The sequence below is a fragment of the Vulpes lagopus genome, chromosome 7 (genome assembly GCF_018345385.1).
Source record: "Vulpes lagopus strain Blue_001 chromosome 7, ASM1834538v1, whole genome shotgun sequence".
In the NCBI taxonomy this organism is placed as follows: Eukaryota; Metazoa; Chordata; class Mammalia; order Carnivora; family Canidae; genus Vulpes; species Vulpes lagopus.
The window spans coordinates 105,114,587-105,140,046 of NC_054830.1; the positions used below are offsets into that span (position 1 = coordinate 105,114,587).

The window sequence follows — 25,460 nt, forward strand, 5'->3', positions numbered from 1 at the left end:
AGAGAGAAGCAGGCTCCACGCAGGGAGCCCGATGTGGGACTAGATCCCGGGATTCCAAGATCACACCCTGGGTCAAAGGCAGGACTGTTAAGCCACCCAGGCATCCCAAAAGAGAATTTTTAAAGGATATTTAGCCTACATATTTTCTTTTACAAACTACCATGGAGATTTTTTTATTATGAACATTGATATAACTTATAAACTACAAAGAATTTTAGGAAAGACTACATTAGACTAGGAGGTAGCAGGGACTAGTTTGAGCAAATCAGTTTTTCTTGGCTACCGATTTCCTATCTCTAAATTGTAATGAGCAAGAAAAGTAGTATTGGGTTAGAATAAACTACTAGTAATTAGCTGGTAGTGAGGTGGCTGATAGCTCCAGAGTCAACTCTGTGAGGCAATCCTCAGTTTTCTCAACTTATGGTAAGAATAAATGAGATATCATATGTAAGTACTTAACCTACAATTCAGTAAATGCTGAGTACCATTATCAGCAGCAACACCTATTGGCAGGACTCAGAAGCAATTTATGTTTGAGTTTTTCATAAAGATACTTTAAGAATTTTTTTAATCAAGTGCTTGTACTATACTTCCTGTATTTGTTAGATTTTGCTGCATAGCAAGCCACCTCAAAACTCAGAGGCTTAAATAAATAGCCATTTATTTAATTATTCTATGTTTTAACAATTTGGCCTAGGTTCATGATAGCTAAAGCTGGTCTAGAATGTCCTCACCTGAAGTGATCTGTTGCTGCACCATATGAGTCTAGCATGGGCTTGTTCACATGGTGGATGTGCAGGGTTCTAAGAAAATCAGTGGAAGCCTATAAGACCTCTTGAGGCCTAGGCCTAGAATTGGCACAGTGTCAATTTATCAGATTTTATTGACCAAAGCAAGTAACAAGGCCAGCACAAATTCAAGGAGAGGGAAAATTGACTCCCCTTCTTAAGAGAAGGAACTGCAAAGACTAATTGCAAAGGGGTAGGGAGGAGAATAATCATGGGCATTTTTGTAATTAATCTAAAACACCATCTCCAGGAAACCTGGGTGGCTCAGTGGTTGAGCGTCTGCCTTCTGCTCAGGTCATGATTGCGGAGTCCAGAATCGAGTCCCATATCAGGCTCCCTGCATGGAGCCTGCTTCTGCCTCTGCCTATGTCTCTGCCTCTCTCTGTCTCTTGTGACTAAATAAACAAATCTTTTAAAAAAATAAAAAAATAAAACACCATCTCCTACTAATCCTAGAGGTAATAGATTATCCATTGGTAATCTTATATGGCATTAGTAAACTTGTTACTCTATTTCTCATAATCCTCAATCTCTCAGTCTAACCCTACATTGTTAGTATAAATGTGCTTCATGTATTTGCTGGTTCAAGCCGAATTTTTTGTCATATGGCCAGTTGATGCTGGTAAACTTTGATCTACCTCAAATTTGTGACCCAGTATCATTTTATCTAGTCGCAGTGAGGGCAAAATTATATTCTTTCTTGAGTGACCCCTCAGAACTTATTATGATGCAATCTGAAAGACCTGAGGAATCATTGTTTTGTTTTATAGCCATAGCAATAAAAAATGTTTTTGAGAATATCACAACAATGTTTAGTTTCTTAAAACTTACTACAAATACCAGGAAAATGGACTAAAAATAAAGGCTGACAAAGCTGAGCTTTAGCAAGAATAAAGAGCAATTGGGACTTTCATACCTTACAAAATAGGAATGGGAAGTGAACCAAATTTGAAACCTGGGCAGTTTCTACATACCTACCCTAGGAACAATTCTACTCATAAGCATATATGCTATAGAAATTAATGCATATGTCCAGTAATATATGTAAAACAATATACTTTTACTTTTAGTGCTTTTAGTTATATATATTTTATTTTTTTAAGATTTTATTTATTTATTCATGATAGAGAGAGAGAGAGGCAGAGACACAGGCAGAGGGAGAAGCAGGCTCCATGCAGGGAGCCGGACACGGGACTCGATCCCGGGACTCCAGGACCACGCCCTGGGCCAAAGGCAGGCGCTGAACCGCTGAGCCACCCGGGGATCCCCCAGTTATATATATTTTAAAAGATTTTATTTATTTATTCATGAGAGACACAGAGAGGCAGAGAGGCAGAGACATAGGCAGAGGGAGAGAGGAGCTCCCCATGGGGAGCCTGATGTGGAACTCAGTCCCAAGGCCCCCGGGATCTCGACCTGAACCAAAGGCAGATGCTCAACAGCTGAGCCACCCAGGTGCCCCTGCTTTTAGTTATAATAGCTCCAAGTTGGAAACCACCTAAATATCTATAAATATGAGAAAGAACAAATTGTACTATATTTACATCATGAAATACTACACAGCAATAAAAAATGGGCTACTAATATATGCCACAACATGAACCAGTCTTAGCCCTCTTCCCTCTCCCTCAGCCCCTCTCCTCTCCCTCAGCCCCTCTCCTCTCCCTCAGCTCCTCTCCCTCAGCTCCTCTCCTCTCCCTCAGCTCCTCTCCTCTCCCTCAGCACCCTCCTAGCCCCTCTCCCCCTCCCTCAGCCCCTCTCCTTCTCCCTCAGCCCCTCTCCTTCTCCCTCAGCACCTCTTCTCTCCCTTAGCTCCTCTCCTCCCTCAGCACCCTCCTAGCCCCTCTCCCTCTGCCTCAGCCCCTCTCCCCCAGCCGCTCTCCCTCTCCCTGTCCCTTCTTAGTCCTTTTTGTTTCTTCTGCCCTTCCCCCACTCTTGCTCTCTCTCACTAATAAATAAATGCGTAAATAAGTATAATCTTTAAGAAAAAAAAGCAAAAATAATAAGCAAAAATGCTTCTGCATTTAGCTTTCTGATTCATGAAATTATGGGAACATATAGAAACTAAGAACAAATTTTTGAAGTAGACTTAAAATATATTACTTGAGGATTTAAATTTTTCTGAATTATTCATAGATCAATGGGGGGAAAGTCATGGATTAGAAATGAATGTGGTGACATTGTGGATACTTTCAGCAACTTTATCTAAAGTCAGCAAAAAGGCTACCTACTTTTAATTGTCAAAAATGTCAAAAGAAACTCAAGGAAAGTAAGTGCAATTGAGGCAGAGGCATGCCCTTGTCATTTTTTGTATTCAGTAACTTCAAAGCAACTCTTTAAATATTACTTGAAAAAAATTTTTTTAAGATTTTATGTATTTATTCATGAGAGACACACAGAGAGAGAGGCAGAGACATAGGCAGAGGGAGAAGCAGGCTCCATGCAGGGAGCCCGATGCAGGACTCCATCCCAGGGCCCTGGGATCATGACCTCGACCAAAGGCTGATGCTCAACCACTGAGCCACCCAGGCATCCCCAGAAAATTTTATATTCTCCATAGTCTTGGAATGTAAGTAGAAACAGAATATATGCCCCTGAATATCTTCTTTGAATGTGAAAGTCCAATCAGACCAATACTAGGACTAGTATGATTTTCCTGTGTCATTTCTGGGCTCAGTCCGAATCCATACATAGTGATTAAGATGGTAACTCTGAATGTTGCCCAGTTTTGGAGCAGTCAATTCTACCATGGTGTGTAGTCAGTCATTAAAGCATCTAGACCCACATAGTCATTGTATTTGCTATTTGCTATTGTGTATAGAACCAGTTTATTTTTTTTTCTGTTAAATTATCTGCAAGATTCCTGAAATATTTTTTTTCTATTCTCATTGGTAGACATTTGTTTGTGGCTTACAAATACTTGGTGAATGCTTCAGATGTTGGATTAGTTTGCTAGGGTTGCCATAATAAGATACCACAAACTGGGTGGCTTAAACAACAGAAATTTGTTTTCTCAGAGTTTGTAGGATGGAAGTCCAAGTTCAATGTATTAGCAGGTGTGATATCTCCTGAGGCCTCTGTTTGTGGCTTGTAGATGGTCACCTAGTTGTTCTGTCTTCACGTGGTCTTTTCTCTGTGCATGTGCATTCCTGGTGTCTTTCCCTCTTATAAGAATGTTGGTCATATTGAACTAGGGTCCACTCATATCTCCTATTTTACCTTAATTATTTCTTTAAAGGCTCCATCTCCAAATACAATTATATTGGGGGTTAAGACTTTAACATTTGAATTTGGGGGGAAGGGGACACAATTCGGTTTGTGGGATATTGCCACACTTACGATCTTGAAATTCTATCATTATCCACTTTCCTTTTAAGATGATAACTTCCTGCTCGTTATAAGCAACAAAATACCTTAAGTAAAGGATTAATTATTTAATAATAATTAATTTTAATTATTATTGGAGAAACCCTTGGAACTAACTTAGGGATTTTAAAATTTATTTCAGCCAGGTAGAACCTCAGATTGCTAAGAGCTGAATGAATTATAACCACATGTTGGATATTCTTAGAAAATTCAGTTATCTGTTAATAAAATCACTGACAAATAAATAACAACTGTGAGAAAGAATACATGGATCTGATCTTTTTCACTTTGCAAATTTAAGAGAATCTAGATTTTTTTCACAGTTTTTTCCTTTTTAAAAAATATTTATTTAAACAATGGAATACTACTCAGCCATCAAAAAGTGAGATTTTATCATTTGCAACAATGTGGATGGAACTAGAGGATATTATCAATCAGAGAAAGACAATTATCATATGATCTCATTATATGTGAAATTAAAGGAACAGAGGATCATAGGGGAAGAGAGGAAAAAATAAAATAAGACAAACCCAGAAAGGGAGAGAAACCATAGGAGACTCTTAATCATAGGAAACAAACTAGGGTCGCTGGAGGGGAGGAAGGTGGGAGACGGAGTAGTGGGTGATGGGTATAAGGAGACATGTTGTAATGAACTCTGGGTATCATACAAGACTAATGAATCACTGACCTCTACTTCTGAAACTGACAATACCTTATTAATTAATTGAATTTAAATTAAAAAATCAGTGAAACTAAAGAAAAAAATTTATTTATTTGAGAGAGACAGAGACAGAGTGAGCGAGCAGGGGTGGGGGCAAGGGGCAGAGGGAGAAAGAAAATCCTCAAGTATACTCTCCACTAAGTGCCTAAGTGCGCAGCCTATCCCAGTACTTGATCGTCACAACCTCATCCAAAATCAAGAGTTGGCCATTTTACCAACTGAGCCAACCAGGCACCCCCAAAGCTTTTTCCTTTTAACGAATCATATTACATCCTAAAATAGCCAAAGTAAAGAGTTTTGCTTCCTAAAACTAAATAGTTAAGATGCAACATTATCCTTAAAAAAGCAAAGAACCCCAAAATGTAAATTAATATGTTCTAAAGATATGTAGTGAGAAAAGAGCGAGCTTTGTATCTATAACTTAAAGAGATAGAAGTGATATGTATGTTTTGTGTTAAGAATAGCTATTCCTTCTAGAAAAAGAGGAAAGAGTACTGAGATAAATCATTTTGAAAAATGATTGTTGTTCTGATTTGGCTTTCTTACTTTTAAAATAAACATGGTGTGGATACAAGAAAAGAAGCCTGTGGTTTTTCTGCAAATCTGGAGAAGCTCTTGTGTGTTGGCAAGTTTTGATGGCTCGTTCTCAGAGAAATTCTTCCTATTTTCAAAGTCCAAACCCTTAATTAGAGTTTAAAATATGATATTATGGTCACATAAAGTTATAGATATGAAAGACATTTTTAATTTACTTTTAAAGTTAGAAAAATTTACAATCTGTTTCTTTCCCAAGCACCTATAGCCACAGGTTTTATCCACTGCAAATATCTTAATTTTTCCTTGAAATTCTAGGTAGGATTTTTTTGTCTTTCCTGTTTAATGATGTTTTCTTTTTTTTTTTAATGATGTTTTCTGAAAGAAATGTTTATATACCTGTATGCCTAATTTTAGTAGTTTCTAGAATGGCTTATGAAAATAAAAATGGAAAAAGACTTTCTTCCCCTCTGGCATTGGTAAATAAATACCCTTCAATGATATAAAGTAGTGATAAAAATCTATTGCAATACCCACAGAAACCCCATTATGGTAAGTTGCTTTCTAAACATTGTAGTAACTTGCTTTTTAGGAGAAAATTTAGAGAACATTTTTGTAATTTCTATTGAGGTCCAGAAAGATAAATGTGGTGTTAAGTGGTCAAATAATCAGAATTGGTCAATTTTAAAACATCAATTATTATCTTTCTGAGCCCCAAACCTTTTCATTTGTCTTTTGTTATCTTTAATACCTAGGCAATATATATACATTGTAGAAATTAGGGAAACTTACTTGAATTTCTACCATCTTCTAGAGCAAAGCATTGTGAATTTTTTAATATAAATACTCTAGACATTTTTCCATGTGTATGTAACTTTTGCTTAACACTTAACAGAATAACCTGAACGATGTTTCCTTGTTACTACAAGTAGATTTTGGTATTTTTGATGGTTCTGCATAATATTCCACTGAATGGATAACATGTTTAACAAACTCCCATTGATGGATATTTGGGAAGCCTCTAAGTTTTGCTAGTGTAATCAAAGCCTACACGAACACACACACAGACACACACAAACATGTCTATAGCTATATCTATATATTTATCTATTCCTATCCATTTTTATGATAAGTGATAAATGATATTTCTTTAGAATAAGTTCCTAGATATATTTTTCAGGATTAAAGAGCCTGCATATTTTGATGGGTAGAAGCCCTCTTAATCAAAGAAATAAAAACTGGTAAATGCCCTATTAATCAAAATAAGTGGCTAAAGAGAAGAATCATAAAAATATTATATATATATACACACACAGAGAGACATACACACATATACATATAAAATGTATATACACATACACATATCTTAAGCATTTTATTTTTACTTAAAAAATATACATGCATATGCATCCACTAATTTAGATGAACTTAGAACTTCTTTTTAGGACTAAGGAATTTATTGTTGTTGACAATGGGACCCATGATTAAAGTTCTATGTAATCTTTCTTGAATGAATAACATCTGCAATGAATTGCTTAGGCTTTTTAGTTTCCTTTTTTTAAGGTAGAGTAAGACCTGAAAAAATGTATGCTCCTTCCAATCTTTTGCTCCTAATTTGACATTTGTATGTGTGTGATGTGCGTTTAGAATCTATCCAAAGCATTCAAATTAGTTTTTCCTGAATCATTTCTTTTTCTTTTCTTTTACATAATACTGATTAAATAATATAATTACAAACCAAGTACAATCAACATAAAAGTATTTTTTAAAAACCAAACTACTGACTCTTGATAAGCAGAAAATTCAAAATGTGAAGAGCAGTTCAAAGAGTAGTCTACTCATATAAAGGACTCAATGGGTCCTGGCCAGCAAGTGTGTTTTATAGAAACGATAGAGTGTCAGTTTATCTGATAATTTAGTTAACTCAGAGTTGGTTGAGAGAGTTACTACTAAACTGCTTTCCAGTAAAGTACCACTGACTTTCAGCAAGATATGAAAGTGCTTATCTGCTTCCACTCTAGTTCTCAAACTTCAGTGCCCATAGGAATCATTCAGTTTGTTAAAAATGCAGATTCCTAAAAATATAAAAATAAATAAATAAAAATGCAGATTCATGACACACCATTCTAATAGATTCTGATTTGGGGCAAGTTGAAGAAATCTGCAAAATATCAACCTAGGTGATCAGGTCAAAATATTTAACTCAAATATGAGATTCTATGATTTTCATTAACCCACAGTCTTCTAACAAAATTTGATTAAAGTAACAAAATTACCCACTTAGGTAATTTTGGAGAGATAACTTTTAGGGAAATAATTCTCTTGGTCCAGCTTTTCTGTAACTTTTAGGAAGTCTTTGAAACTTTTAGAGAGATAACTTTTAGGAAAAGAATTCTCTTGGTCTAGAAAGATAACATGTAGGAAAAGAATTCTTTTGGTTCAGCTTTTCTATTATAGAGATTTTGACAATCTAAGCATTCAGAGTTATTTCTGAAAAATTTAAACTAGATATTTGAAAAATCTAAATGCCTCTTAGCAGTAGGGAATAGATCCTCTAACACACATCAGATACGATTTTTCAAAGTTGGATTAGGATTAAGAGATGACTCAGATTCTTTTTTTTTTTAATTTTTAAATTTGAGTATAGTTGACATACAATATTATATTAGTTTCAAGTGTACAACATAGTGATTCAACTTCTCTATATGTTATGCTATGCTTATCACAAGTGTAACTGTCACCATACAATGCTATTACAATATCATTGACTATATTCCTTATGCTGTGATTTATTCATTTCATAACTGGAAGCCTGTATCTTCCACCCCTTCCCCAATTTGCTCATCACCCCTATCCTCGCTCTCTCTAGCAAGCATCAGTTTGTTCTCTATATTTATAGGTCTGATTCTGCTTTTTGTTTGTTTATTCATTTGTTTTGTTATTTATTTATTTATTTATTTATTTATTTATTTATTATTTTTAGATCTTATGTATTTATTCATGAGAGACACAGAGAGAGGAAGAGACAGAGACAGAGGCAGAGGGAGAAGCAGGCTCCCCATAGGAAGCTTAATGTGGGACTCAATCCCAGGATCCCGGAATCAAGACCTGAGCCAAAGGCAGACACTCAACCACTGAACTACCCAGGTGTACCTGTTTTGTTTTTTAGATTCCACATATGAATGAATTCATATGGTATTTGTCTTTCTCAGTCTGACTTACCTCACTTAGCATAATACCCTCTAGGGCCATCCATATTATCACAAATAGCATGATCTCATCCTTTTTCAGGACTGTGTATTACTGTGTTTTATATCTATAACTATATATCCATATTTATATCTATCTCACATCTTCTTTATCTATTCGTCGATTGATGGATACTTAGGTTGTTTCCACATCTTGTCTATTGTAAATAATGCTCAATAAACATAAAGGTGCATATATCTTTTCAAATTAATATTTTTGTTTTCTTTTTTTTCTAAAGATTTTATTTATTTATTTGACAGAGAGAAAGAGAGTACAAGCAGGGGAAAAGGCAGAGGGAGAAGGAGAAGCAGGCTCCTCACTGAGTAGGGAGCCCCATGTGACCCTGGGATCATGACCTGAGCTGAAGGCAGATACTTAACCGACTGAACCACCCAGGTGTCCTCTGTTTCTGCTTTTTTTTAAGGTAAATACCCAGTAATGGAATTATTGGATCATATGGTATTTCTATTTTAATTTTTTGAGGAACCTCTGTACTATTTTCCACAGTGGCTGTACCAATATACATTCCCACCAATAGTGCATGAGCATTTTTTTTTCTCCACATCCTCACCAACACTTAATTTTTTTTTTTATTTTAGCCATTATGACAGATGACAGATGTGGTAACTCAGATTCTTGCCTATATATATTTAATATATACATTAAACAATTTCATAGGGGCAACCTCTACCTTAGTTTTTACCCAGGTCACTTTGACATTAAATGGAATTTAAATAAGCTTCCAGCCAGGTAATGAAAGAATTTGTTCTCTAAAAACCATGTATCTTGTAAGCCAATGATGTTAAAACCTGAATTTATAATAAGTAAGTAATGCCCATCATCTTCTAAAACAACAACAACAAAATATTCATCTTGGGGGGAATAGAAAACCACAGTTAATTTATTAACATTTTTAAAAAAGATGTTATTTATTTGAGAAAGAGAGCGAGTGGAAAAGAGAGCATGAGGGCAGAAGGGGGATGGCAAGGGGAAGGGCAGAGAGAGAGAGGGAGAAACAGACTCCCAGCTGAGCAAGGAGCCTGAAGCTGGGCTTGCTCCCAGTACCCCGGAATCATGATCTGAGCGGAAGGCAGATGCTTAACTGATTGAGCCACCCAGGCACCCTTTATTAACACTTTTAAAGGTTTAAGGACTTCATTAATCTTGACTAAATTACAGTGTAGCTACTTAGTGTCTTGCAGAGAAGAGGGAGTGAGGGGATTTTTATCTTTTTTTTTTTGCTATTTTTTCAAGGTTGAGAAGTGATATTCAGCTGCACAAGGAAGATGATTTTCATACTGGAATGAATATTTCTGAATTTTTCTTGCCAACCTAGGGCCCTAGAACACTGAGTTAGCCTGGAGAGCCAGGGCTAGTGTGATGGAGTCAATAGATATCAGGAGGAGAATGCCCAGAGGTCAGGGAATAGTTGAAATTTGAAGAGGCTATCTGTGGCTCTAGGAAGCTGAAGCAAGAGTCTTATTCTAAGGTGCTTGAGGCTTTCATCTATGAATCAGGCAGGATGTGTTAAAGGCCTCAGCTTTCTCAGAGAAGTTGGGGCGTAAACATAGGTAAGCATCAGGCTGAAAGTCCAGGGCTCCACTGATCCATTCAACCCCACAATTTCCATGGTTCTTGGCTGCTTATCACAGTAACTCTAGGGCCTTTTCTGATCCAGCTGGAACCAGTGGATGTCCAGAGGGAACGTGGAAGTGTAGGGGCATTAGTGTTATATAGGTGGTCATGACTAAAAGGAGATAGGAAACAGGAAGAAATCAGCAGATGAATTGCCCTCCCTTTCTAACAGAAGATTTCAAGATGGAGAGGCTTCATATGGCTTCTTCTAGAGAGGTCCTGTGAAACTGAGCAATCCATTGTGGGCTTATGAAGCTATGGCCAATTTAGTAATGCACTATTGTGTTTGCTTTCTCTCCCTACCTGAATGAATTCTTTTTTTTTTTTTCACTCTTGCTTTCCTGAGATTTATACTCTTCGTTAAGACATTAGCACAGGCTCTTTATTTTATTTTATTTTATTTTATTTTATTTTATTTTATTTTATTTTATTTTATTTTATTTTCTTAGGAAATCAAGGCTAAGAAAATGGATTCTGGGATTATCCCTAGAAAGAAAACTCTCAGGATGGAATTTTGGAGTTGGGTTACCTACTTGAATAAAAGCAATAGAGACCTCACTGCTGATGGTAAGTGGGACAATAATGACTCCTGGCAGTGAAATCACAATTTATGAAGTTTTGCCTGTGGTTAGTTGGGAGGAGATGCAAGGTAGAAGGCAAGACATTCTGAGATCATTATGTGGAAAATAATAATTGTAAGAATTGTTACATGGTGTGACTGGTTTTGACCGCAGTGGAAGTATTTTAAAAAGAAAATGATACTTTCCTCAGCTGCCACTAAGGTGCTCAGTCCTTCTGAAGCAGCTAAGTCTGCATTGAGGATACTTACTTTATCTGGCAGCTAGCACTGAGCCTGGCAGTGCCCTTCAGCATTCACTTGTACATGGCCTCTGTCTAGGAGCTTGCCTGCAACTTCTCAGCCCTCATTGTGCATGACCATGAGGTGTCAGTCATGGAAGATAAGATCAATGCCCTCATTAAAGCAGCAGGTGTAAATGTTGAATCTTTCTGGCCAGGCTTGTTTGCAAAGGCCCTGGCCAATGTCAACATCAGGAGCCTTATCTACAATGAAAGGGCTGGTGGACTTGACCCAGCAACTGGTTCTGTACCAGCAGGAGGTTGGTCCTGCTTCCTCCCCCACTGCTGCCCTAGCTAAGGAGAAGAAAGTAGAAGCCAAAAAAGAAGAATCAGAGGAGACTGATGATGACATGGGGTTTGTTTTTTTGTTTTGTTTTGTTTTGTTCGTTTTTTACTAAACCTCTTCGGTAAACTGTTGAATAAATAGCTGAACTCTAGGTGGCTTAGTCCATTAAGACTGGGATCAAGCCCTGCACCTGGGTCCCCGCTCAGCAGGGAATCTGCTTCTCTTTGTGCCCCTCCCCCATGCTTGTGCACACGCTCTCTCCTTCTCTATCTCTTAAATAAATAAATAAAATCTTAAAAAAAAAAAAAGAACAGGACTCTTAAGAAAATGGAGGGACCTCGGGGCTCAGTCAGTTGAGTGACTTACTCTTGATTTTGGCTCGGGTCACGGGTTTGAGCTCCAAGTTGGGCTCCGTGCTGGGCATGAAGCCTGCTTAAGATTTTCTTTTTTTTTTTTTTTTAATAAATTAATTTTTATTGGTGTTCAATTTACCAACATACAGAATAACACCCAGTGCTCATCCCGTCAAGTGTCCCCCTCAGTGCCCGTCACCCATTCCCTCCCACCCCCCTCCTTCCTCCCCTTCCACCACCCCTAGTTCGTTTCCCAGAGTTAGGAGTCTTTATGTTCTGTCTCCCTTCCTGATATTTCCCACACATTTCTTCTCCCTTCCTTTATATTCCCTTTCACTATTATTTATATTCCCCAAATGAATGAGAACATACAATGTTTGTCCTTCTCCGATTGACTTACTGTACTCAGCATAATACCCTCCAGTTCCATCCACGTTGAAGCAAATGGTATTTGTTGTTTCTAATGGCTGAGTAATATTCCATTGTATACATAGACCACATCTTCTTTATCCGTTCATCTTTTGATGGACACCGAGGCTCCTTCCACAGTTTGGCTATTGTGGACATTGCTGCTAGAAACATCGGGGTGCAGGAGTCCCAGCGTTTCATTGCATCTGAATCTTTGGGGTAAATCCCCAGCAGTGCAATTGCTGGGTCATAGGGCAGGTCTATTTTTAACTCTTTGAGGAACCTCCACACAGTTTTCCAGAGTGGCTGCACCAGTTCACAAGATTTTCTTTCTCTTTCCCCCTCCCTGTCTGGTCCTTCCCCCCACTTCCCTCTCTAGAAAGAAAAGAAAAGAAAAGAAAAGAAAAGAAAAGAAAAGAAAAGAAAAGAAAAGAAAAGAAAAGAAAAGAAAAGAAAAGAGAAAAGAAAAAGAAAATGATATACTCAGGGCAGCTAGTGGCATACTTAAGGGATCCTCTGAAAACCAGAGGTGTCAATGGCAGTCTGGCCTCAGGGTAGACTGGGTTGAAAATCAGATCCAGATTCTAATTATAAGGACAGTAGAGAGGTAAAGGAAATTAAATTTGTAGCTTCCATATATACATACTATATTAAAACCAGGACCCAGATGGGGAAGAGGGCACAAAAGATCTGTGATAAGGATATTTCAATGGATAAATCTAAGGACACTGAACTAAAAAAATTCCCTGAAATATTCCTGGGCCAGTGGAATCTACTTGTTTCCCTTGCCAAAGGAAAATACCTTCCCCTTTCCTAGAGTCCATACAGTGGCCTCACCCAAGCAGGCACCTAACAAGATGATACTTGTTCTCTTTAAAAGCTGATCTTGGGACACCTAGGTGGCTCAGGGGTTGAGCATCTGCCTTCGGCTCAGGGCATGATCCTGGAGTTCCGTGATCAAGTCCTGCATGGGGCTCCTTGCAGGGAGTCTACTTCTCTCTCTGCCTATGTCGCTGCCTCTCTCTCTGTGTATCTTATGAATAAATAAATAAAATCTTAAAAAAATAAAAATAAAAGCTGCATCTGCCACAACTCATTGCCTCCAGGCCAACAGCCAGGATCATGTTTCAGCACAGCCTGAGAAGAAAGGTACAGTTCCTGCTTAGGGAAGAAATAGACTACCTATTAAACAAATGACATAATCTGGCCATTATGTATCATGGGAATAATGGAATTCCCATGAATAAGGGAATAAGGGAATATGTATAGAAGTAGATTTTTGAGGATATCTGATTGGGGGGCCATAATCCTGGATAGGGGAGAATTCACAGGTATGGGAGTATCTTGTATGACTCAGGATTCAGTGTTCCAGGACCTAGAGTTGCTCTAAACACACTGTCAGGTTGGCTCCTTGAAACTTGGCCATGATAATGGCGTAGAGTATGTGAGATGAATTTACTAGTTGTCTTGGCGTTATTTTGAGCAATGAAGACCATATGGATTAGGGAAGCAGGAATGTTAGAATGGATTTACTACGTACAACCTGAGGACCTCTCACTGATTCTAAGTTCCCAGGAAGGACTCAGAGCTCCCTCCTATCTTGAAGGAAATATGTTAGTGCTGGGTATACCAGTTTCTTTAGGAAGCTTAGTGATCCTGCTCTCTCAGACGATGACTGAGGATGTGGCGTGGAAATTAGGCTAATATAAATGAGGACAATGAGATTCCAGAATGACAGAGACCTTTGGCAGGACTTAATTCTCAGAGGCAAGATGGACATAATTAATGCAATGGGCATCAAAATTAGAGTAGCAGTTTGAGTGCCTTGATCTACATGAATCTAGTGATTTTAGGGGCAAGATGCATGGAGAACTAATCAGGCATTGCCTGATTTGGATAATGGAAAATTGAGAGCTGGAAAGCTGACATCAGCGGTACAAGTAAAAATCACCCAGTTTCTAGAACTAAATAGACCCAGAGTCCATTGACTCAAGGGGAGATCAGGTTTCCTTGAGGAAGAACCTAGCAATGCCGCTAGAGTACTTTTGACAAATATTCTTCTGATCCTTCCTGAAGGGGATCTTTGGTCATTTGTGAGTATGCCAGGGGAAAGGGAAATAACCAGGCTTTTCAAATCTGTTATATATGAGATCTGAACTGGCACTGGCATTAACATTAAGAGTCCCAAAATACCATCCTCTCTTCCAGTTAGAATGGGAGTTATGGTAGCCAGATGATAAATGGAGTATTAGCACAAGTCCAATGCACAATAGTATCAATGAGTCCGCAGACCTGCTCTGAGTTATTCTCTACATATATTCTAGTTATTCCTTGAATATATAAATGGAATAGCTATCAGCTGGAACAGGTATCAGGACTCTTACATGGGTTTCTTGTAACTCTGTGGGTTAGGGGCCATTATTTTCAGAAAGGCCAAGTGAGAGTGCCAGAAACTGACTGCTCACTCAGTAAAAATTGTAAATTATAAATAATGCCTTATCCCAGAAGGGATTGCAATGATTAGCACCACTACCAGACTTGAAGTATGTGGGGTTGTGGTCCCCATTGTATTTCCTTTCAGGTCACCTCTTCACTCTCTTAAAACTGTGGGATTTTGGTGGATGATGGTGGACCACCATACATCCAGTGTAGTGACTGTCTCAGTCATAGCTCGTAGGCAGGATATGGTTATCTTAACAGAAGCACATTAATTTATTCTCTGGTGTTTGCCATGTGGGTATTGGTTTAATGAATGTGTGTCTTCCAATCCTCATCCATAGGGAGTATCAAAATCTGTTTGCCTTTATAGGGTAGGAACAGCATGGAGTTAATTGTCCCTGGGGCAAACTTTTACTTATGGGAAAGGGGAGATGAAAAAAAACTGAAAGAGGGATGCCTGGGTGGCTCAGCGTTTGAGTGTCTGCCTTTGGCTCAAGGCGTGATCCTGGAGTCCCGGGATCAAGTCCCACATCAGGCTCCCTGGGATCAAGTCCCACATCAGGCTCCCTGCATGCGGAGCCTGCTTCTTCCTCTGCCTATGTCTCTGCCTCTCTCTCTCTCTCTCTCTCTGTGTCTCTCAAGAATAAGTAAATAAAATCTTAAAAAAAAAAAAAACCCTGAAAGATAAATTGCCTGTCTTCCAAAGATTCCAAGATGCAGCAATTCCAAAATGCCTTTTCAAAGATATCCCACATTACCAAAGAACTTAAGTCTCTTTTATAAGTATGACCAGCTCAGTAAATACACTAAAGATTATATTATCTTTTTGTCCTTCCTTGCCTCATTTACATTTTCCCTTTGTTACTTGCCTCTCTGGGACTGAATCTCCAAGGAAGAAATAGCAGAATTTTGCTTCATGTTTTTTTCTAAGAATCTGAGCTAAGAAAATGGCTCTCCACACTCTACTTACCCAACACCAACTAGATGAACTTAGAAAAGGAAACATAAATGTGTAGGTAAGCACATGTTAGTTTTGAAAGACAGCTGCTCTCCATTATTTCTATGAAAATCAGTGGAGAAGATGAAATAAAATTCCAAAAGATTGCTTAAAAATGAACTACAGATCGTATTTAAAGATATTTACACAATAAAGGGGCGCGTGGGTGGCTCAGTGGGCTAAGCGACTGACTCTTGATTTTGGCTCAGGTCATGATCTCAAAGTCCTGAGATGGAGCCCTGTGTCAGGCTCTGAATTCAAAGGGAAGACAGCTTGGGATTCTCTCTCTCCCTCTCCCTCTGCCCCAGCCCTGCTCTCTCTCTAAAATAAATAAATAAATCTTAAAAAAAAATTTGCACAATAGAAATATAAATTCTATTTACGTCTGTAATAACTGGCCAGACTAGACTATAAATTAACTTACTATTCATTAATATCGCTTGGAGCTATAAACCTTCTGAATAGCTGTATAGCATCTGATCATTTTTACTTATATTTATCATTTAGTTCATGTCAGCAAGCCAGTATCTATAAACAACTGTTTTAGATTGTAAGTACTGAATGTTCTAATCTCTGCACCAGAATCCAAGTATGATTGACATTCTGAGTTGGAAAATATTTTAAGGAGACAGTTTTGACCATCGATAATAAAAGTTGTGTTGTAGCATTAGTTTCCAGTGAACTTATGAAGTGCTGAACTTAATCCTCAGACTTAGGCATTGAGTTTATTGGAAGACTAGGAGCAAATTCCTGAAGTTTTATCAAAAGAGATAAGAATAAAGGTGTCTTGAGGGGCACTTGAGTTCTGAGTTTCCCTGCCTTTCTGGTTTAATAAAGCCTTAATGAGTTGATCTTCAGAGAATAATTTCAAAAGCACTGCTTTTAATTTAATCCTTTTAACCAAACATGTTATTTAATAATTATTTTCCATGTCATTGTACTCTACGATATGCTGTGTACCACAGGTTCTACAGATATACACACCAGTGGGAGTGGCTGCCTCAGGAGGGTACACCTGAGGACGAGGTCCTTGCAGACTCTTGCAGGCTTGATGCTGTTTGGACAAAGCTTTCTGTGGTTCCAGCAATTCCATATGTAATTTAGAAGGGTGGGAGATACTGGGTCTTCATAGGTACATCCCTTGACCTGTGGACCTCATTCCATAGGGTGGAGCATGGATGAAGGAAGGCTAAATGGGCCACTATAAATGACAGGATTTGGGGCAGGGCCTGGGTCTATGGGTAATATGGGAAGTTGGCATGTTTAAGGAACAAAAGGACTGGTGAAGCTGGAAGGAGGTAAAAATGAGAGGTTGTGGTAACAGGATGAGATTGATGAGATAAACCTTGAAGATCATAAGGCATTTAGAATTTTATATGCTTCTTTGCCAGTCAGACTGCATTAGGTCTGCAGAGCCTTCAGTAAGAACTGATTAGGACATTGTCTGAGGTTTATCTGCAAAACTTTGGGACAGGAGACCTTCTGAACGAAAGCTTGAGATTTCAGATAGTCTGTGGTGAAGCAGAGGTCAAAGTAGACCAGAGTATTCAGATGCAGCTAAGGTAATATCATAGCTCTGAGAAAAGAACTTATTCATAATATTATTCACTATGTATATCTCAGAGCCTATAACTAGAAGCAAGGCCAATTTTAGCTCACCTAAGAGCTGGGTAGGAGATAGAAAGTTAAAATTTGCTATGAAGCTGACAAATGTTTGTTTCATGTTGTCTTGGTTTCACTTTACAAACATCCTGAGGTTCTTTACAGCAGTGCCCTTGGACCTTTCTTTTCTTTCTGTCTTCCTGTAAACTGAACCCCTGTTTGCCTGAATCTCAAATCCTGGTTCTGCAATTCCAGCCTTTGGCCTTAGATTAAGTATTAGCTCTTTGTCTTGCCAGCTTTCCAAAGTAAGCTTTCCCTAACAGAGCCTGACTTAGCTGGCCTGTCTGACCTCCTGGTGCCACATGGCAACCACTGTTCCAGTTCTGACCACTTGCAATCTAACTTCTGCCCTAGCTAGAATAACCTCTGCCTCCAGCAAGGAGAAATTAAGCATTTTGTTATGAACCACTGAATTCAGAGCACCTGCTCAGTTGCCCTGGCAACAAGGCAGTGGCTCCGCTTTTCTTTAGTCCCTGGGCTTGGAGGATATGACACTACAGAAGGAAAATTCAGAGCTCCAAGGACAGGTTCCTGTTGGGTCTACCCAGGTAGAGGTAGGGATGCAGATACAGACTGCTTTCACAGACTGGGGCTAGCAGTTGCTGTAGGCAGCTAGGCCTGTCTCTGTTTACCCATCCAGAGGAAATGTAGAGACAGTTTAGCAGAAATCTCAGAAATTAAATAGTCATAATAATTCATTGAATATCCAGAGCTTTGGTTTTGGTTGGGAATTAGAGGAAGGGGGTGGTGCTGGTGGGTGCAAACTGATTTCATTTCTAATATCCTAAAAAGATGTGGACGGTGATAGTTCTGCTCCTGAAGCCCAAAAACCATGTCCAGAGGGGGAATAAGGAAGGTCCACGCGTAAGAACTGATAGATATTGCTTATCTGCTAGGAGGAAGAATTGACACTTCTAGAGCTTTATGGGCCATCCTGGAGGAAATGAGGTGGGGTGATCCAAACTGCCACCATAATTTAGCCACAGCCTCAAGAAAGGATTATGTAATAAGCTTGCTCAGGACACCAGGCTTGAGCCTTTATATATATATATATATATATATATATATATATATATATATATATATATATATATAATTTTTTTTTTATTTTTTATTTTTTTGAACCTTTCAATATTAACAAGCCTCTGGACAAGGCTGGAAATGGGACTAGCACACACTATGCCTCTCTTTCTCTTTCTCTCTCTCTTCTCTCTCAGTAGTAGCAGGGCTACTTTCCCAAGATGTGTGCATGTGTGTATGCACATGTGTGTACATGTGCGTACTTGTCCCCATCTGTTTGCCAGCTCCCGCAAGCAGGGTACCTATATCCCTGTCATACATCATGCCTATTTTTATGCAGATTGCATTATTCCTATTCTACTTCTAAAAGATACTTGCTTAAAGATCATCTATTGCACAAAATGTATAGATTAATTTTAAGGAAATTAAAATATTATTGGCAATTAATATTCAGGAACACCTCCTCCAGCAAGTGCTCCCCCTCATACAGAGGAAAATCAAAATCAAAAGAGGAAACTTTGGGGAATGTTTTGTATATGATACTTGCACTATGAAGATGTTCCTGGACAATCCTTGGTAACAATGACTAATGTTTAACAGTGGTGGCAGGACTTCTGCCCTTTGGGAGGCAGCAGATAGCTGAGAGCCTGAATCTGAGTCAGATGCACCTGGATTCAAATGTTCACTCTGCCTTTTACAAGCTGCAGAGACTTGGGCAAGTTTCTTATCTGCCTTAATTTTTTTCAGTTATGAAATTTCTTCCTGTAAGGGACTTTGATGAGGATTAAAGAAGATAATAGATGTAAAGTCTTTAGCACAGCATTCAGATAAATGCATGACATGAAGGTTTACAGGACTTTATCACTGTGCTCATGCTTATGAATGCTCTTTAAATATTTGCAGGGCATTTCTTCTTTTTTCTTCCTTTTTAAAAAGAGATGTGCCAAGATATTATTTCTTTAAAAAGAACAATACAGGGATCCCTGGGTAGAGCAGCAGTTTGGCGCCTGCCTTTGGCCCAGGGCGCGATCCTGGAGACCAGGGATCGAATCCCACATCGGGCTCCCGGTGCATGGAGCCTGCTTCTCCCTCTGTCTGTGTCTCTGCCTCTCTCTCTCTTTCTCTCTCTCTCTCTGTGACCATCATAAATAAATAAAAAAATTTTTTAAAAAAATAAAAAGAACAATACATAAAATTCTATAATTCAAAATGATTATGTATAATACCAAAATGACTGCTAGGAAAAACCTAGAGCAATGCCCCTTCAGGAGAAGGAGGTACTTAAGTCTATTCATTATATTTCTAAATTCTTTACAGTTCCTTGTCTCCACCATTCTATTTGCTGATTTGCAAGCTGGTTATTTATGTAGAGTCTGGGCTATCAATATTAGACAGTATCCTGAATTAGTTTAAAAAATTTCTTGATATTCTACCCACTCCAACACCTCAATATAGAAATCAGGTGGTTTTTTTTTTTCATATAACAACTGTAAAAGAACTGTTTGTCCAAATGATTTGCTTTACTGAAGACTAAATGGATTGTTACTATTTTATCACAAAGCAAACAACCAGTTTTCATTGTTATTGATTATAATGAAAACAATACTCTTAACATCTGTGCCTACAAACCACAAACTTTAAAAATACATATTTTGCAAATGTTTTTTTCTTTCCATAATATCATTTTAGAACCGCTACAGTTATTACACTGCTATAAAAATCTTTTGAATAATTCTGATAATTATGAATTGAGCTATATATGCAAAACAAGTCAGCCTTTGCCTTCTAAAACTGTAAGTAGGCTGTGGTTCTTTTAGGAAGCACTTTAACCCCAAGCATAGGTCAACTAGCCTTACTCATCACCACTGTTTCAGACACATAGTTACTTTTGAAAAAAATATATATAGCTAGATTTGACAGGCAGATTAGATAGGTCACAGATGCAAACATATATATGCATATGGGTGATCTCTTGGTAGAATATACAGACATGCATCCCGCTGAAATGTTCATTTTTATGTAAAGTAATAAAGAACTAAGGGACATAAAACTTGTTAGGTTGCCTTATGCCTACCTACATATGTAGGAAAGAGATGATTAAATCCAGCTCCTCAGGCTTTGAAATACAAGATTGAGATGTCATGGCCACTAACTGAACTTGATCAGTAATATTTGATTTGCATGCCGAAAATCCAGGACAAACACCTTCAAACTCCCAAGTTAACAACCATCTGAGCTAGAGATAAAGAAAGGAGGGTCTCCCCAGATGTAAACTGACACTGTAAGGAATCTATATTGCAATAAAAATAATTTAATTTAGCAATTAAAAAGGGATCTGAGTTAAAAATGACAACAAGGAATATTTCATTTGCTTATATCTCTTTATAGAAGGAGGCTGTTACAAGGCAAGAGAAAGGAATCAGTGGTTCAAAACAGTAAATTGTGTTCTCTTTCAAAACAACAAAATTTAATGCTAAAGCAGTTATAATCAAAAGCTGTACATCATTTGTTGGAAAACATTTTTCCACTAATATCGTTTAGTTCTGGCACTTATAGCAATAATTAAATTACAAATGATAAAAATGGCATCAGTGGATATGTATTTACAAAAAAAATTGTTACAAAAGGCAACTATATACTAAATGTCACAATCTGCGTAGAGATAACACCGCATCTTCAGCCTGAAAAAAATACTGAATGACAGTTTCAATCTCATTTGACAGAAATAAATTCACAAGCAAAATGCTTTCAGGAAAAGTTCAAGAAAGACATAACAGGACTTTGGCATGGTTTAAGACTGTGAAAGTTTAAACAATCACCACTAAGGTGAAGAATTTCCATCAGTTTAACATCACCACCACTGCCAAGCCTTCTAAAACTTCCTCTCAAGAAACAGGACAGATTTGAAAATGAACCGAAGGAATTTAGGAATGGGGTGTACAGAAAGTAAGAAAAAATGGGAGGAAAAGCAGTGACAAAATTTTTTTGAAAAAAAAAAATCTTTCTAATCCCAAAACATATTTTCTAATCCTGGGAAAAGGGTGTGGCTACTTTTGGATCTTGCCTCCAAATCTTCCTGGACAATTGCAATTCACAAAATGTAATCATATGTATGACCTCTTGCCTTAAAACTGCATTTCCATTTGATTGGTGTTAGTTTTCTTTTTAAAATGCATTTGAAAAAAAATGCATTTGATCCATTCCATGGTTAACGGGATTTGTATTTGTGTTTTGTCCTCATAGATGCCATTAAAATTGGGAGGAAGTCCAGGTTTGTGGCTGGTGTTAATCTGAATTACAGAAGAAGTTTTAGTAATATCTTTGCTGTTTGCAGAAGCTATAGCTTGTGGAGTGGAGAATTCATAGCTCGAATTGGCAGCTGGGGAGGAATCTGACCCTTGAAATTCATGAACCTTCATGTGCTTGTACGAAAGGCTCAGTCTGTATATAGGACTTGTGGCACAGTTTGCGGATATAAGGCTTGTCTGAGGCGTGCAAATGCATGTACTTCTTGCCGTCACTGCAGTTGGCAAAGTGTCTGTCACAGCCTTCACATTCACATTTGAAAGATTTCTTACTTGTGTGAGTGCTCTTGTGGATCTTGAGGTTCTTAGAGTGGGCAAAGATCTTCCTCCGGCCTGGAGAAGGGGCATGGGAAGTATACAGTTGAATGTGGTTGCCCAGTTTGTACTTTGCCTTGTCCTTGTGAGGGCACTCTTCCCAGTAGCAGACATGGTTGTTCTGTTCCAGGCCCCCCACATGCTCCATGGTGACATGTGTCACCAGCTCCTGCATGATGCTGAAGGTCCTGTCACAGCTTTTCTTGGGTTAGCTCAGCTGAGTCTCCTGGATCCACAAGCATGACACTGCAGGACATTTCTTATATGTAAAAATGTTAATTACAAAATTATCATATGAAAAAGCCTGTTTCATCTGTTGCTATTTCAAATTATGGGGTTTCTTTTCCCTTAGAAAAACAATTTGCAAACAGGAATATTTCCATGTACTAGAAGTTGATTGCATTGTTTTGCTAAGCCCGCCCCCCCCCAAAGGATAAATATGATTTGGTGGCTAGCTTGTATATAAACAATGAGCTATAGCTCACATAGTAATGGGATCTTCAGAGCTAATTAAACTTTTAATTTCACTAAGAAGATTGCATGAGTTGTTTTCTCCCTGCCCTCCTTCCCTTATACACACACACACACACACACATCCACACATGTATGTATGTATACACACTCACAGTTAAACTAAAGCAGCTAAAATAAAATACACTTTAATAACCTGAATTTAGATAACTTAATTTTCTGAGCTTCAGTAAAGCTCAGATATACTTTAGTAGTTTTCTGGATCAAACAGCCCAAGAAGGGATGCTTGGGTGGCTCAGTGGTTGAGCATCTGCCTTTGGCTCAGGTTGTGATCTCAGAGTCCCAAGATGGAGTCCCACATTGAGATCCCTGCAGGGAGCCTGCTTCTCCTCTGCCTATGTCTCTGCCTTGATCATGAATAAATAAATGAAATCTAAAGAAACAAAAACCCACAAAATTATATTGTATGTGAATTATATCTTAATATAACTCTTTTTTTTAAAGACTCTCTTATGGCTTCATTATGTAGCTTTCTGATAATTCTAGCTTAATCCAAAAGTAAAATTTAGAGACTCTATAGCAGTGTTTCTTAACTGGGATTAATTTTGCCCCCAAAGTACATTTAAAAATATCTGGAGACACTTTTGTTTGTCACAAATTGGGGGACAGGAAATTCTACTGGCTTCTTGTGGGTAGAGGACAATGATGACATCCTGCAATGCACAGGACAGTCTCCTGCAAGAAAGAATTGTCTGCTCCAAACTACCAACTGTGCTGAGGTTGAGAAATCCAGACTTAGAGAAACAAAAGGGCAATATGTCACTGACATCATTCCCTATAACCATTACTTCTGACAAGTAGCTTAGACAAAAAGCCAGAAAAATATTAGCTCATGTATGTATGTACAAGGTATAAGGAATAAATGGTCTAGAGGTCTGGTTGCCATGTAGAAAATAGTACAAGAAAGTACATTACTATGGTCTAGCAAGAATTACCTTTTAGAGTAGTAGATAGTAGGCCTTAAATGTTAAGTCCCTTCCATCAGTCTAATAGTCTAAAAATCAGTGAGCCCATAGCTCTAGGTTTCTCTAACCTGGAAGATCCCTTTCTTTAATAGGTATGTCCTCAGGAAGAACCGGGAGGCACCAGAAGCCTGAAACCAATCCTTTACTTGTTTCTCTCTCACATATGTTAATTATACTTCTTGTTGGCCGACTTAATATTAAATCACAGTGAAAGCATCTGAAAACAAATTAATAAACCTATCTAACTAAAAAAAAAACCCCAAATGCCCAAGGAAACTAAAATTAAATTACCTTCAAATTTTTGCTTGTTCCTTTACATTTCTAAGCAAGTGAGATGCTAACACCTTTGCTTTTGACTCTACAGGAATCAATGGATGTGTTGGTCAGTAGCCTTAGAGTCCTTCAAGACCTAGCTAGAAAAAAGGAAACATTTTTCTTTCTTTCTTTTTTTGAAATATATTTCTTGATCTTTATAATGATCAAAAGGCAATACAAGAAAGTTTTCAAGCAAAAAGAACCTACAATCTTTCCTTGTCCTCTGAATCTATCTTCCTCCCTCATTTGAATGTTGAACAGGCAATCATCATGTCAGAATGACAGAATTCCAGTGTCTCATTTGAAGTAAGTTACGTGGAATTCAGGATGCATTTTCTATAGAAACCATGTTATGGTTAGCTATGTTTAACCCATAATGCTCTGAAGTAGAGAGCCAATGGAAATAATAGGACTTGGCCATATGATGAATGATATTTTTACAGGGAAATGTGTTCAGTGGTCCAACAAAGGATGCCAGGAATGGGAGACTCTTCCCTCTCTCATTATTCCCCACTTCTGAGTCTCTGTCACGTAGGGCAGGGAATCTTCCTAGGAGATGAGTAGAAGATGAGTAATGAGGTATAGAGCTGGGGACAAAGTTTGGGAACAGGGGAACAATGTGCTGTAAGAAGCTGAGAATTTTCCCTTGCTCAGCTTCAGAGCAGTTTCTTTTTTTTCCCTTTCTTTTCAACCACTGACCCTAATAATTGATCCCCCTTTTTTCCCTCCATTGCACAAATAATCTCTTCCTTTAGAGAAAGATTTCTTCCTGCTTATTTTGGATCAGAATAAGGAGCTCCCTCTACTTCCCTGGTCCTGAACCAAATACATAAACTTTTCAAATACTCTATAGAGTTAACAACAACAAAAAATTCCCCCTGGACCCTTTTCAGTATTGCAGGTAGGTTCTACAAGTTAAGAGTAAAATCCTAGTTAATTATAAGTCTTTTTCCACTTAAGGAACTGTTGAAGTGAGGTTTAGCCATATATCAGGGGAAATCATAGATAGGCTTTAATGATAAACATTTCATCAACACGTGGCTGATGGAGGTTTAAGATGAAGAGCATGACAGTGGGATTTGTATGGTGCAAAATAGAATAAAATAGCAGTAGTAGTAGTAGTAGTGCCCCCTAGCGTCAAAGAGAAGCTGTGAAGTAGGGAGATGGCTGGAAGAACAGGCGTATTACAGTTTCTATTCTGTTGGTCCAAATCCACTTCTGCAGGAGCCCTCTATGCTTGATTTGGCTGCTGAGAGACTTCTTAAAGGCAATTCAAGAGACAACATCCAGAAATTAAGTCACAGCTAAGACACCATCAAAAGGGACCAGAGAGTGAGGTGAAACCCAAGTGGCAGGCAATGAGATAGGACAGTAGGAGAAATTAGGCCAAAGCAAGAGATTCCTGATTGGGCCTGGGGAGACTCCCAGTGGGGAGTGATATAAGCACTTGCCTTTCTAGGCCTCTCAAGCTCTAGGAGGGAAGGAAACTTCTGAAGGCACAGAGTGAACTTGTATATCATTCCACAGATCACCACCAATCTTGCTTAGGCTAAGGGCAAGAATGTTGACATAGAAAGGAGAAGCCTTTAAAGAATTCTGGAGGCCAACATCTGAGCAAGTAAAGCAAGCAGAAGTAAAAGACACAAGGCTTAACAGCCAGGTATATGGCAGAGTTTGTTACTGACTGCCTACATGCCCTTAAGCTTTTAGTGG

General features: G+C 38.2%; 1 pseudogene; it reads left to right on the forward strand.

Moving 5' to 3' along the window:
- Nucleotides 1–11,176: 11,176 nt before the first annotated feature.
- Nucleotides 11,177–21,711, forward strand: LOC121495230 (annotated as a pseudogene).
- The last annotated feature ends 3,749 nt before the right edge of the window (nt 21,712–25,460 follow it).